Genomic DNA, 14,109 nt, shown 5'->3' on the forward strand with positions numbered 1-14,109 from the left:
GTGCACAGGCGCATGGTACATTTGAGACTGGAAATCCTTTCACAAAGAACAGTGGAACTTTCTCCTTCTTTTCGTTGAGACAAAAACCTGCGATTGGTCCACCAATCAAAAACATCGTCTTATTTGCGTTGTGCATAAAAAAAATGATAGCGTGTAAGACCAATATCCCGTGGTCTGCACGAAAAGGGAACGAAAGGGAAATGAATCAGCTGTTGGGATTGTATATGCCTTGTTGCACGGCTGTTGTGTGACACGCTGCCTGGCGCGACGATAGTTAGGCCAAGATTCTTCGCTATCGCGAACACAGTCCATTGATATTTTTTGGAGAGGCAAAATAAATCAGACATTAAATGTTATCCGGTACTTTATACGTGTTACATATAATATGAGTGCATATTTGGATTAGGCCAGCAAAGTCTATCAAATTCATTGCAAATGGCTGAAGGGTGCGATAATAGTTCATATTTTGCCGGCTAGTGTAATGGGAGGAAAAGAAGAAAGTCAAGGGCTATCCGATAGACCGATAGCATTATATTTTCAATAAATTTTATTTATTTCTCCTTAATGTTTCTCTAATAGATAGAATTATTTTTTTCCCTTATAATAATATAAGATAAAAGCCAGATTTTATTTCATTTTTATTTTGCTAGTTATGATTTCGCCACAATGTTTTCACAGTGTGTCAAACCCGGATGTATTATGCTTGGACTTGTAAAACCATGGACATGCGCATATGATGTGCTGAAAACCTCTTTGAAATAATGGTGTTCCTTTGATTGGAGTATTCTAGTTGTATCCGATGTTGAATATGTGTATCCTAATAACAAAACACTAAAATACGTTAGAAGGAGTGAAATTATTTTAAGTGCAACCAATGTTTGTTTCGTGAGTATGTATTATGTTGTTATATAAACACTTTGCATTGAAATTGCGTTAAGCTTCTTATTTCATAAATCGATTGCCTTGAAGTTTTTCTTCTTACATTTAATAATCCTTCAACTTGCTTTGGTGTATAGCGTTAACGTATTTCATCATTTTATGCACACGAGACGAATGTAGAATAGACTTTACTGCTAAAGAAAAACTTCAACATCATTCGGTTTTCCTGCTTAATTATGAGCAAAGAATCCCTTGCACCTTTTTTTCGTATTCAGAACGGTAAGGGAAAACCTATTATGTGACATGTTGATGTTACAATAATAATGTTAACATATTGTTAATAATATCAATGAGAATAGATCAGTTTCAAGGATCGCTTTTGAATAAAATTCGACATGCTCGAAACATAAACTAGACAACATCATCGCTGTTGAATTTGCAATCAGTTTGTTTTTGGTGAAATTACCGAAACAATTCTAGATGAACATTTCAAAAGATCTTATCTGCATTGATTGATTATCTTCATCTTTCTTTTGACGTGCACTCAAAAGATTTTCAAATCTAAATAGATTAAAAGTTATGCTAAATCGCAACTCTCCTGACCGACGCATAGTTCGGTATAAATAGAGAGAATACAAGCTAAGTTTAAAAATGGTTTATTCAGTGTATAATGTAAAGTAACAGTATGTAAATTGTATTGAGATTTTCACGTCCGGTTGTATTGGTGTGATATGTGAGAGCGTGTTAGTGAAAATCCGAGGAAAATACATAAAAAATCACTGTCAAACTCATTTTGACAGATATAATTTCATACATTTTCTTAGTTAGCCAGAGGAAAATAATAAACAACTTAACACGGTGATGTGCGCTAGTGTGCGTGCGTTAAACGTCACTAATCTCTATACAGTCCAATAATTCGTCAGAATGCGTTTTTAATTACTGAGATATCATGTATTTAGAAAAAAATAAACAAAAGATTCGTGAATAATGTCGGAAATAATGGAATTATGATTTTATTGAGTTGAACGTTGAACCGACATCAGGTACCAATTGCAGTGCCTTCCAGTAGAGTTCAGAATCTTGCAAATATAAAGCTCGTGTCTGATGTTGGATCGAAAAGTTCTCCTTATAAGGCCTGTACTCAAAAAAAAAAATGCACCTGGCAAAAGTGTTCGCCAAAAATTTATTTTAAGCCGGATTTTTTTTTAAACTTTCAGGGAATGAACTAATAAATATGGATTATGTTTCGGCATAATTACTTTATTAAATGTCCTTTCCATCGCTGAAAGCCCACACCTTTCCCTTAAGACCCCTCATTACATTTTGTGCAATGGTGGAACCGACCATTTTGGTCACTTTCACCCATTCTTTCTTCAACTCCAGCTCGTTCTTAAACACCTTGGACGATTTTCGAACTTTGACCTTCATTATGGCCCAAAATCTTTCCACCGGATGAATCTCTGGTGAATTTGGGGGGTTGGCGGTTTTTGGTACAAAAACATCGTTATTGTCTCTGTACCAATCCATCGTCGATCGCGCGTAATGGCATGATGCCAATTCCGGCCAAAATAATGTCTTGCCTGCGTGGGACCGCAGCAAGGGCAACAGACGCTTCTGGAGACACTCGGGGCGATAAATTTCGCTGTTGATGGTACCCTTTGTGATGTACGGTTTACCGCATTGGCATATGGCCTGCCAGAGCAAGTATTTTTTGGCGAATTTGTCCATTTTCTTCTTCCTTATGTCTTTCGGAACATCAAACCGTGATTTGGCAACGTAGAACTCCAGCCCCGGTATCTGCTTTGCGTCTCCTTTGATGTAGGTTTCGTCATCCATAACCAAACACATCGGTTTCGTTAACCAATCTCGATACAGCTTTCTTGCGCGGGATTTGCCGCCGTGTTTTGTTGATCACGCCGGTTCGGTGCCTTCCGGACCTTGAATACACGAAGCCCAGCTCGTTTCATGATTTGCTGAACGAACCAGGCGGAACACTTTGCCTTCAGAGTCGCGTCGCGAATCGAAAGGTTCGGATTATGCTTGAAATAATCCAACACCTTCCGGGCCTTCACAGGGTCAGCTGTCTTCGATTTTCTTCCACTTCCAGCCCGCCGCTCCGTCGTCTGGGACTCCTTAAACGATATTACCACCCGGGACACAATTGTATGGGTGATTCCTAGTTGTCTTCCGATCCATCTCATGGTCGCAGTCGGATTTTCCATGACGGCGCGCAAAATTCTCCGGCGATTTTCTTCTTGTTTCGATGACATCTCAATAACCACTGAACCGATTGTTATGAAATTTTGCACATGTAAACAATTCACTCGAAACTAGTTATACCCAGATATTACCCACGGATAAAAAAAGTTACACACGGATAAAAATTGTGCATTTTTACTAGCAACCAGAGCCACTTCCACCTCATCCTTCATATGTGCTTGCTGCTTGCTTACAAAACTTTTCCTTCTGTCCGAGGGACTTGAAGAAAAACAAACACATACCTGCGAAGTGTGCACTGGACTTATCGAATCTCACCAAATAGTTTCCGTTCTCGATCAGACTGTTGAACTGCAAACTTTCAGAAAGATATCGTCCGCATTGCTTACTTTCGGATAGGGAGTCTTCCGAACTGGGGGATTAACTACTGTGTCGCGGTGCCTTAGTAGAATTTTCTCAATCTAACGGTTAGTAGAGTACCCAAAACCATATTTGGTACCGTGCGTTGTAGTTTAACTTCCTGATCTACCTGCTTGAATATTTCTGCCTGATGTAAAGCAAGATCCAATCAAGGCTATTTTGTATTCTGTGTGGAATATTTTATTAAGTCGAAGATCGTTTTAGGTTAGATAAGGTTCAGGTCTCCAGCTGATCGTTTTAATTAATTTATAATAACTTACTGACCTTCGAATGGAACAATTGCTACCACTTAAAAAAAAACTAATCCAGAATGATGAAGCGTGTGCCAATCTTTTTATACAACTGAGGAATTTTCGTTTCAAATTCAATGTTATGCTTAATTTGATCTCTAAGATAGATTTATTTTTATACTAAGCAATGTTTAAATCACATTTATCGAAAAAAAAAATAATACTTTTTAATCTAACAATGTTTTGAATTATTTTTGAGTGTAGACTACGTCTTACTGGAAGGTACAGGTTAGAGGTGTGCGCTGATTCAAAAAAGGTCACCGGTGGCGTGTGGGATAATTATGCTCGGCATCACGCCGATAGCACTTTTAGGCGGCGGCTTTAATCGACGTGACATTTTTTGCACCCAATAGCATTTTTTTACAAATTGAACAATGAATATGCACGGTCAATATAAAGACAAGCATCGCACAGTTTACATTTCTTCAATTATATAACGTATCCATGAGGATCCGTTGACATCGATAATCATGAACACATGCATCAACCGTGAGGTCTTTAAAGATGATGATGGTCCCACCTCTTACCCCTACGAAGGTTTGTAGTCTTATTATCTTTAAGATAATTAAATATGACAATTTAACCATGCAAACAAACAAAATCGAACTGGTTACAGTTACAGATATAAATTACCTCTAGAGTTTACAGTTGCTTCACAGCGATATAGGGGAAATGGATGTAATGTCGACCTAAATGTCCCTTACTTGGGTCCATACATAAATTCAACAATCGACTAAATTTTCAATAGCAGCCAAAAATATCAATTAGTACCGTCCCAATGACGCGTTCAACTAGATAAAATTGATGAATAGCAGATTTTTAGCGATAGGCCCAATCTTAGATCCATAGGCCAACATTAGAGCCATTTTCCCTAAATGTGGAAAAGCTCAGGCGTCCACCTCTTAGTTAGCCTTTTTGTCCACCTAAAATATTCATAAGTAGTGCAAGCGATCAAGAGTTAATGAACAATCAACAAAGCATCCTAATGTATTTTGAGAATGCTGGCATAAAACTTTCTTAAAACAAAAAGGTTTTAACCGAGAGTAAAAACTCTTGAGAAAGACTTTCCTAAAATACATAAACAAACTGTCAAAACTAATGGACGCCAACAGGTGGAAAAAAATGAAAAATAGTGGATCTTACAAACGGAAATTGAGTAAAAATCTATCCAATATATTAACATGCCTTCATCTCAGCACGCATCGACTTCAAAACAAGACGAACAGGTGCGAATAGGTATACAAAGACACAAGGAAACAAAGCCGGAGAACAATCCTTCCGATGCTCAAATGACAAACTCGATGACGAGCTATTTTCTAGTCTACTGCAATTTACATACCAAAAGGTTCTAGGGGGTATAAGAAATATTCCAAATTAAATTATTCATTGCAAATCACTTTACTTCTCAATACTTTATAAAACATTTAATTACATCGCGATGTTTTCATTGTACAGTTCTACATAAGTTGTGTAGTTTAGAATAATTAATAAAATCAAGATGGAGTTGGAATTAGCAACAACAATTGATTATAAGATCTTTTCATTTGAACGTTAACATTTGCAATGTTTGTGATAGAAGCACTGAACTTATGGCGATCTTACATAAAACTTATCTGTCTTGATTATCAATCACTAATTGTATTCAAGCCCAACTGATCTTATTCAAGAAAACAACAAGGTTAATTGAACTTATTAATCTCCATAGTTCTGTGCAAGAAAGATTAGTCTTAACAGAATCTTGTTAGGGGTTTATTTCAAACCATTGAAAATAATGGCGATTGATTTTGACATTCTCAGAATGTAGCCATTGACACATAAATGACAATAATAATCATTCGATTTCAGTTATGTCAACTGATTATTACCATTCCAAATAAGATTCTGGATTTGACAAAGGAATCTGTAAAATCCCTTTCAAAATCATAAAAAATCTGCCTGTTTCAAATTTATCACTTTGCCAATAAAATTATTATTTTTAAATAAATCAATATTTAAGCAATATCGTCGAGGCGCGTTAGATTTTTCGAATTTTGTATTGCTTAACGACGGTAAAATAAATATAGCATGGAAAATCGCTGAACTACAAGCTCGAAAATGATCGTCTTTGTTAATATGTCCATGACCAAGTTTTATTCACATCGTTATAGGTAAAGGAATACCAAATAATCGAAGAATTTATAACTCGAACAGATTTTCTATCAAGAAACAAGCTATCTAGCAAAAACTGGAACCTGTGAAACAAACTTATCACGTACTGGAAGCACTCTTGAAGAGAAAAATATAACACAATGACAACTTGTCGTAGTTTTATCAGAGGTTTAAAGAGATCTTGAATGCCAATATAAGCATGTATCGATAGGAATGTCAAGTTTTAAGCGAACCTTAAAAACTAGTCTTGAGAACCTTCTTTAGTATCGGCCTCCTTCGTCTTATGATGGTTTTATCGCTGTTTTAGAGTAGCTTTGTAGAATAATTAGTTTTATGTTCAGTTTTATAGAACTTGTCTTGAATACTTCTTCAAGTGTACCATAAAATTCATTTTGTTACTTGGGAAGTCATTAATATACATAATAAATACCAGGGGCCCTAATACCCTTGCCTGGGGCACTCCAAGGTTATTCCTCACGGGACTGGAAACAGAATCATTAAAAACAATTCGTTCAAACCATTTATATGCAGTCCCGCGGTTTGCAATTCTAGATAGAGCTGGAATTAGGGCGAAACAGCTTTTGTTAACAATGACTTCTCTCGATGATTTCTAGAAAGCTAAGACTCGCTCACTCAAATCAACGTCACCTTCACCTTCTCGTTGGTTATGTTGGTTTGCGTGGGCGTGCCTTAAGTTTCGAGAAATTATCTAGAGAAGTCATTGTTTACAAAAGCTGTTACGCCCTAATTCCAGCTCTATCAAAAATTACTAGGTTGTAATAAAGATTTCAAAATGTTTCATAGCTCTTTGCTGTTGTTTTGATGCTGATCAATCTTCCTTTGAACATATTCACAACGAGTTTTCTTTATCAATTATGAATACTTATTACGCGCGATTGTGTATCTATTCCAATGATTGTCATTATTTGATCTACACAACTTTTTGTACCATTTGTCCCTTTTCCTTTTTAAACGCAAAAGATCCAAATTGCACCAGCTGTTCGAGATTTTCAAAGAAACAAACTTTTGCTCTACTAGTTGATTGGTACACGTTTTCAAAGCGATATTAAGAACAGCTGTAGTTTCATCTATGCTACCGGCCGCGAATGGAAAATCCACGCTCCTTTCAACAAGATTTGAAACAGCCTGAAATAAACTTAAAGATTTAAATCAATAAATCCAGCCTGAACGGAGGACTCGCGAACACAATAAGCTCCCTCAATGTAATTTTCTCTCCTGGAAAGGAAAAAAAAATGGTTAATTGCACTATAAACGTTAAACATAAATAATAGAAAATCAAACAATGTTACTTTGCTTCTTCCAGATGTGTTTTGATCCTGTTTTAAATATTTATCATTGAATATATAATAATAATATAATAGGACCTGGGATTTTTAAAACTCAAACTCCACGATGGTGCCCTTTACACAAGAATAAGCCTCTACTACCGATGATCTTTTAATCCTGGAGACAAAAAAGCTACGAAAAAGCGCTTAGGCCTTCATTAATTTCTACTCTTACAAGACGTTAATACAAAATAATAAGATTCTCTTGAATTGGTCACGTCGCGTCCACTCCGGCCGCGGCCTAAGACGGGAACAGAATCCATAAAACATTCACATTTTTTGAGCTAGCGTGCCCCTTTCTTCACGCTTGCTGATTTTACCAGCGTACAAATATTGCAAATCTTTTAAGCTATCTCGACCGAACTCTATTGCATTTTAAAACGACGGTTTTCTCCTTCATATTTCGTCGGCAAAACCACCAAACCCCATAATCAAACACGACCCGCCGTGACTACCGTCAGTCTTCAACCACGGCCCTCATGATCATGTTAAGGACACACCTAACAACACAAAAATAAATTAATCGGTCAAGTGCCAAGCTTGCATGTTCGATCATGACATTTATTTTCTTAACGAATCATACTTCAACATGAAAAAAAAAAAATCATAATGGATTATTCGTAGACACCTAGCCGTAAAAACCTCGAGGAACTTGCTTCATGCGATCGAGGTCATCCTTCTGACAAATGGAAACGATGAAAATAAATCTCGATTGCTCCCCCGAAGGGACGCATCTGCTCCCGCAAACAATGCATCCGATCCCCAATTCGGCGCAACCGGCATCCCGCCCACGCATGCCAACACCACCATCAGATAGAGTAAATTTTCCCCTACCTTTTCTCCCAGCCACACCAAACCGAACATCAAACACACTCCCCACAAAAGCAGACACGTTCGGAGAACCTTGAGACCAGGGCGTAATTTCCTCCACAAACAAACACGTCAATCAATGATCCCTCACGAACCAAAGCCTATCTTCAAAAACTAACAGCACAAATAGGTAGAGAGCCGTGATATCACCTTGAAGGATATCGGCGCCGGTGGTAAGCGTGATTACCTCTCACCCCAGCAGGCCTGGGTCCAATCTCACTCTGCGCCACCGGCATGTTCTAAGGCATAACATCTCTGATCACGCCTTCCTTCGGGAAGTAAAGCCGTTGGTCCCCGGTTGAGTTGATGGGTCGATTGGTAGGGTCCAGGTGTGGGAGCTGCCTCCCTGGTGTCAGTAGTATTGGAGCTCAGTACGGAAAACAAATCTTGCGTCACTTTTCAATAGGTCCTATCTACATTGATCGATTCTCTTCATCGACACTCTCTTTCGTAAATAACTCGGCTTCTGATCAATCTCATTACCACATACAAATTTCAAGAGCACAAATATTAGCTCTCACAAATTTTTTAACAATAAAACGGGAGCTTCACGTTTGTTGCAAGAAGTTTCAATTTCATGAGTGATGTCACAACCATCCAAGATTTGTGTCCTAGAAATCTTGAAATGATAGGGAATACCAGCCATAATGACTGTCATTGTTGGACGCTTTAATTAATCATCTGAAGACAGTCCTTATTGCGGTATGCGCAGTGCCAAGAACTACTTATGAATTTAGTAGGTAAACATATACCTATTTACGTACAAGCTTCATCCAAAATGCGCGATTTTTTTTAAATTTATAAGGGTAACCGCACCAATAGTGGAGGTACGTTGGTGCAATGAGTTCCTATAATGGTTTATGGAGTCTCCATAAGCCAATATAGGAACACATTGCACGTGCCTCCACTATTGGTACGTTTACCCTAGGACAGGCAAAGCAATTCTACACATGATTTTAAGGAGAATTTTAAATAAATTGAAAAACCATTTGTATAATAAAATTATATTTCTCATTCATAAATTTAGATTAGCTCAGTTCAAATAGCTGCACCGAATAGTGCTGTTTGGCCACATATTCGGTGATTACATGTATTTTTTAGCTGAAATTCGGCCTTTTACTGCCAAACAATAGGTTTGAGTGAAATTTTGCTCGATATTTGGCCAAAGTATTCGGCTGAATACTATGGCGGTCGAGTATTCGGTGCAGCACTTCTCAAGATATTATATCAGAAGCAGCTAAATGGTGTACGGAATCAAATTGCATCATCTTCAAATGGCTGCAACTTTTTACCCATTGAGCATTTTCTATTGAAATTTTAACTGAAATTAGTTCAATGTGTATTGTTTATATTGTGTATGTTTCACTAGCAACTGTGCAATCGTTGCAATCGTTTTCTCCCAGCCACACCAAACCGAACATCAAACACACTCCCCACAAAAGCAGACACGTTCGGAGAACCTTGAGACCAGGGCGTAATTTCCTCCACAAACAAACACGTCAATCAATGATCCCTCACGAACCAAAGCCTATCTTCAAAAACTAACAGCACAAACAGGTAGAGAGGCATGATTCCTCTATCATAGTCTGTCTGCGAGACTGAGCTTCTGGCCGGCGCCGGTGGTGTAGTGGTAAGCGTGACTGTTTCTAACACCCCGATGGGTCTGGGTTCAATCCCAGCCGAGGTCGGTGGGATTTTCTGAGGCATAACAATCTGTGGTCACGTCTTCCTTCGGAAGGGAAGTAAAGCCGTTGGTCCCGGCCCATGTGTGTTGAATGGGTGCGATATCCTACGCAGGAGTGGAAGCTGCCTTCCTGCACATTTGATTGCCATCAATGGATGGCAATCGATGTCCGTCGGTGATTGGCATTAGATTGCGGAACAGAGACCGACGTTAAAATAAAGGAAAAAAAAAGAAAGAAAAAAAAGACTGAGTTTCTATCCGTGAGCAACAACACCCAAAGCTCAAAGCTCTCCGGTCGTCCCCTCGAAAATGTAATCGAGAAATGTATAAGAACAATCCTCAACTGGAACGTACTCACCAAATCAATATATCCGGGAGCACATTCCTGATGCTTATTTTTCTCTCGCAAACCCGTCGTCGTCGAATGGCAAAAAAAGGGAACTCGGTGAGCAATTTTGGGATACGAAATTTTCACTGAAAACAACCGCGAATTCACGAATTTCACCACACCCAACTGCGAAACACGTTCAGAAGCACTTTTGGTACACTTTCGGCAAAAAAAAGTTGCAAAGTTGTGCCCAAATTTTCCTGATTTGAAGCATCTCAACACATTAATCTGAAATTCGCTGAAACAAAAATATGGTTCATATCATTTCTTAAGGTAAAAACTGGAAATAGTTTCATCCTGGGGAAAATACGGAAAGTTGGAGTTTTTTTTTCTATTTTTATCATCAAAATCACTTATTTTTTCATACAACTTTTTTATCTCTGTTGGGAGGCTAAAAAGTCAAATTTTACTGTTGTCAAAAACGGAACCATGCTGTAGTTGCACAAAAATCTGTAGGAACAGAATGAAAACAGTTCTGAGTAAATACGGGAAGTTGGGTTTGCTCTTTTATCTCAAAATTATCTATTTTTAAGTTTGTGTGACGAATCTCTGAAATCCTGCTAAAAACATGGTATATGTATATCAGGGCAAGCGGAAATGATAATTTAAAAATCTCAATGCTGAAATGTGGGTGCGATAAAATAGGAGACTTCATAGAGCCGATGAACTCTACTATTGATGACGCAATTGGATCTATGTAGTTTCTTGTTATATCGCAGCTACATTCTAGCATTCAAATTTAGAAATGACCTTGCTCTCTTACCCCCCGACCTTACTTGACTCAGTGTACTTTATAAAAATAAAACAATCATTTAGACCATTAGGGACCTTAGCAAAAAAATAATAATATGTAATGTATCTTCATTAATCTAATAACTTTTTCTATCGCCACTGCTACTGTCAGAATCATGGTCGCTGTCAGAATTGTCTTCAAACTCATGTTCACTTGTTTGTGTTCTCTACTGTTTTATATATATCTTGCATATGCGTATTAATAAGTAGACAAACTTTATTAGATATAGTTCAATCTCGTGTACGCGGAGTCAAGAAGGGTGTACACACCCTATCACGTGCCACCTCTGTATGTGATGCTTATTGACTCACTACAACACTTTAATACATTTGTTATAGCTAAAAGTATCGAGGTATATGTCATTCTATGGACAAATGGGAATTATGGGAATAGAAGGATACATGCATCATGTATTTTTCCCAATTTGAACCGATTTGCCGTATTTTTCCTATAGCAGTCAATTTTTTTTAAATTCCTCAGGCTGCCAATCAAAGGATATTTTACATGAATTTTCTAAATAATAAATATGCCATAGAATTAATAAATATGGGGTTTGGAGTTTAAAATATCAAAAACCAAAATATTCTGAAATTGCCTCAAGTCGACACCATTTTCATTCGATTTTGTGTCATTTTTACCGTGATAAATGGTTTAACTTATATATTTTTCCTAGGAAGCACGCTCGAAAATTATAAAAATTAAGACACCACCACGGCGAACCAGATGACCGATGGCGGTTATCTCGAAGAACTTTGCGATGACGCTTGGCGCCTCCTTTACCAGACCTTTTCCTCCTTTACCACGGCCAGTCAATTGTTGCTTGTTAGGTGTGAAGGAGTGGACTAGCCACCACCTTCCTACTGCTGCTATTGCTGTTCACCACGTCGTCCGAAGCGAAAATGAGCTAATGCCATACAGCAGCGCTCTTTTATATCTTTTCAGGTTAAAACAGAATCATGTGCAACCAAGTGGTATAAAAGCTACAAAGACTCCTTCCATTATGAGTTGTTTGCTATCAAGTAGCGACACTGGCTCTTTTCATTTTGCGTACACGGCGAATGAGAACGACCCAAATTTGAGTTTAGTTCACTCATAATCGCCAAAAGTGCAGGAACTCAGTGATGAGTAAATTTGTTTCATGGTTTCCTGTGGAAAACCTAAAAAATCTGCCAGAAAATGAGGAAATTGACTAAAATTTTATTTAGTCTCGGAGTAGTACCAATGCACTGAGTGAATCCAATCTTTACTTTTCTCAAATTCGGGAATTTTTCCCAGGAAAATCCTGGAAAACCCTGCGAAAACATGAGGCAAATTTACTCATAGCTGAGTTCCTGCACTTTATTTCTTATTTCTGAGATAACTAAGCTCAAATTTGGGTCGTTCTCATTCGCCGTGATATCACCTTGAAGGATATCGGCGCCGGTGGTTAGCGTGATTACCTCTCACCCCAGCAGGCCTGGGTCCAATCTCACTCTGCGCCACCCGCATGTTCTAAGGCATAACATCTTTGATCACGCCTTCCTTCGGGAAGTAAAGCCGTTGGTCCCCGGTTGAGTTGATGGGTCGATTGGTAGGGTCCAGGTGTGGGAGCTGCCTCCCTGGTGTCAGTAGTATTGGAGCTCAGTACGGAAAACAAATCTTGCGTCACTTTTCAATAGGTCCTATCTACATTGATCGATTCTCTTCATCGACACTCTCTTTCGTAAATAACTCGGCTTCTGATCAATCTCATTACCACATACAAATTTCAAGAGCACAAATATTAGCTCTCACAAATTTTTTAACAATAAAACGGGAGCTTCACGTTTGTTGCAAGGAGTTTCAATTTCATGAGTGATGTCACAACCATCCAAGATTTGTGTCCTAGAAATCTTGAAATGATAGGGAATACCAGCCATAATGACTGTCATTGTTGGACGCTTTAATTAATCATCTGAAGACAGTCCTTATTGCGGTATGCGCAGTGCCAAGAACTACTTATGAATTTAGTAGGTAAACATATACCTATTTACGTACAAGCTTCATCCAAAATGCGCAATTTTTTTTTAATTTATAAGGGTAACCGCACCTATAGTGGAGGTACATTGGTGCAATGAGTTCCTATAATGGTTTATGGAGTCTCCATAAGCCAATATAGGAACACATTGCACGTGCCTCCACTATTGGTACGTTTACCCTAGGACAGGCAAAGCAATTCTACACATGATTTTAAGGAGAATTTTAAATAAATTGAAAAACCATTTGTATAATAAAATTATATTTCTCATTCATAAATTTAGATTAGCTCAGTTCAAATAGCTGCACCGAATAGTGCTGTTCGGCCACATATTCGGTGATTACATGTATTTTTTAGCTGAAATTCGGCCTTTTACTGCCAAACAATAGGTTTGAGTGAAATTTTGCTCGATATTTGGCCAAAGTATTCGGCTGAATACTATAGCGGTCGAGTATTCGGTGCAGCACTTCTCAAGATATTATATCAGAAGCAGCTAAAGGGTGTACGGAATCAAATTGCATCATCTTCAAATGGCTGCAACTTTTTACCCATTGAGTATTTTCTATTGAACTTTTAACTGAAATTAGTTCAATGTGTATTGTTTATATTGTGTATGTTTCACTAGCAACTGTGCAATCGTTGCAACGATGGAGTTCGAAGTACAGTAACGGCACAATAAAATTTGCGCTCGTTCCTCGAAAATCCGGATCTCTCTCATCGTGCCATTAGCAGGAAGCTGGGAATGGTACTATCTACGGTGAGCCGTGTTTTAAATCGGTACAACGAACGTTTGACCGATTAACGGAAGGAAAAAAAAGTGGCCAAACTGGATCTCCGTATAGTGTAAAAGATCATAAGCGGGTAGTTCAACCGTTCAAGAGGAATCACAAACAGTTCAGATGTGGCTAAGATTAAGGCTGCATTTAAGCAAAACTTTAGTGCAAGATGCGAAAAAACGTGAAGGACTACTCACGTACAAAGTCCAAAAGGCACCGAATCGCGATGAACGACAGACTACGGTAAGGAAATCACGTGCACGGAAGCTCTACACCCAGATGTTGACAAAACTGCATTGTAT

General features: G+C 38.2%; 1 long non-coding RNA gene across 2 annotated transcripts in view; it reads left to right on the forward strand.

Annotated features, from left to right (window-relative positions):
- The first annotated feature begins 747 nt into the window (after nucleotides 1-747).
- LOC135714983 (uncharacterized) overlaps nucleotides 748-14,109 on the forward strand; it is an 80,102-nt gene continuing 66,740 nt past the window's right edge. The window contains exon 1 of one of the 2 annotated variants that reach the window (XR_010518916.1): nucleotides 748-889. This is a non-coding gene — a long non-coding RNA (uncharacterized LOC135714983). The remainder of the gene's footprint in view (nucleotides 890-14,109) is intronic. The other variant, XR_010518917.1, reaches the window with a different exon arrangement.

Source organism: Ochlerotatus camptorhynchus, unplaced genomic scaffold, assembly GCF_037179485.1.
Source record: "Ochlerotatus camptorhynchus isolate MF236.1 unplaced genomic scaffold, CSIRO-AGI_Acam_v1.1 ptg000770l, whole genome shotgun sequence".
Taxonomy (NCBI): domain Eukaryota; kingdom Metazoa; phylum Arthropoda; class Insecta; order Diptera; family Culicidae; genus Ochlerotatus; species Ochlerotatus camptorhynchus.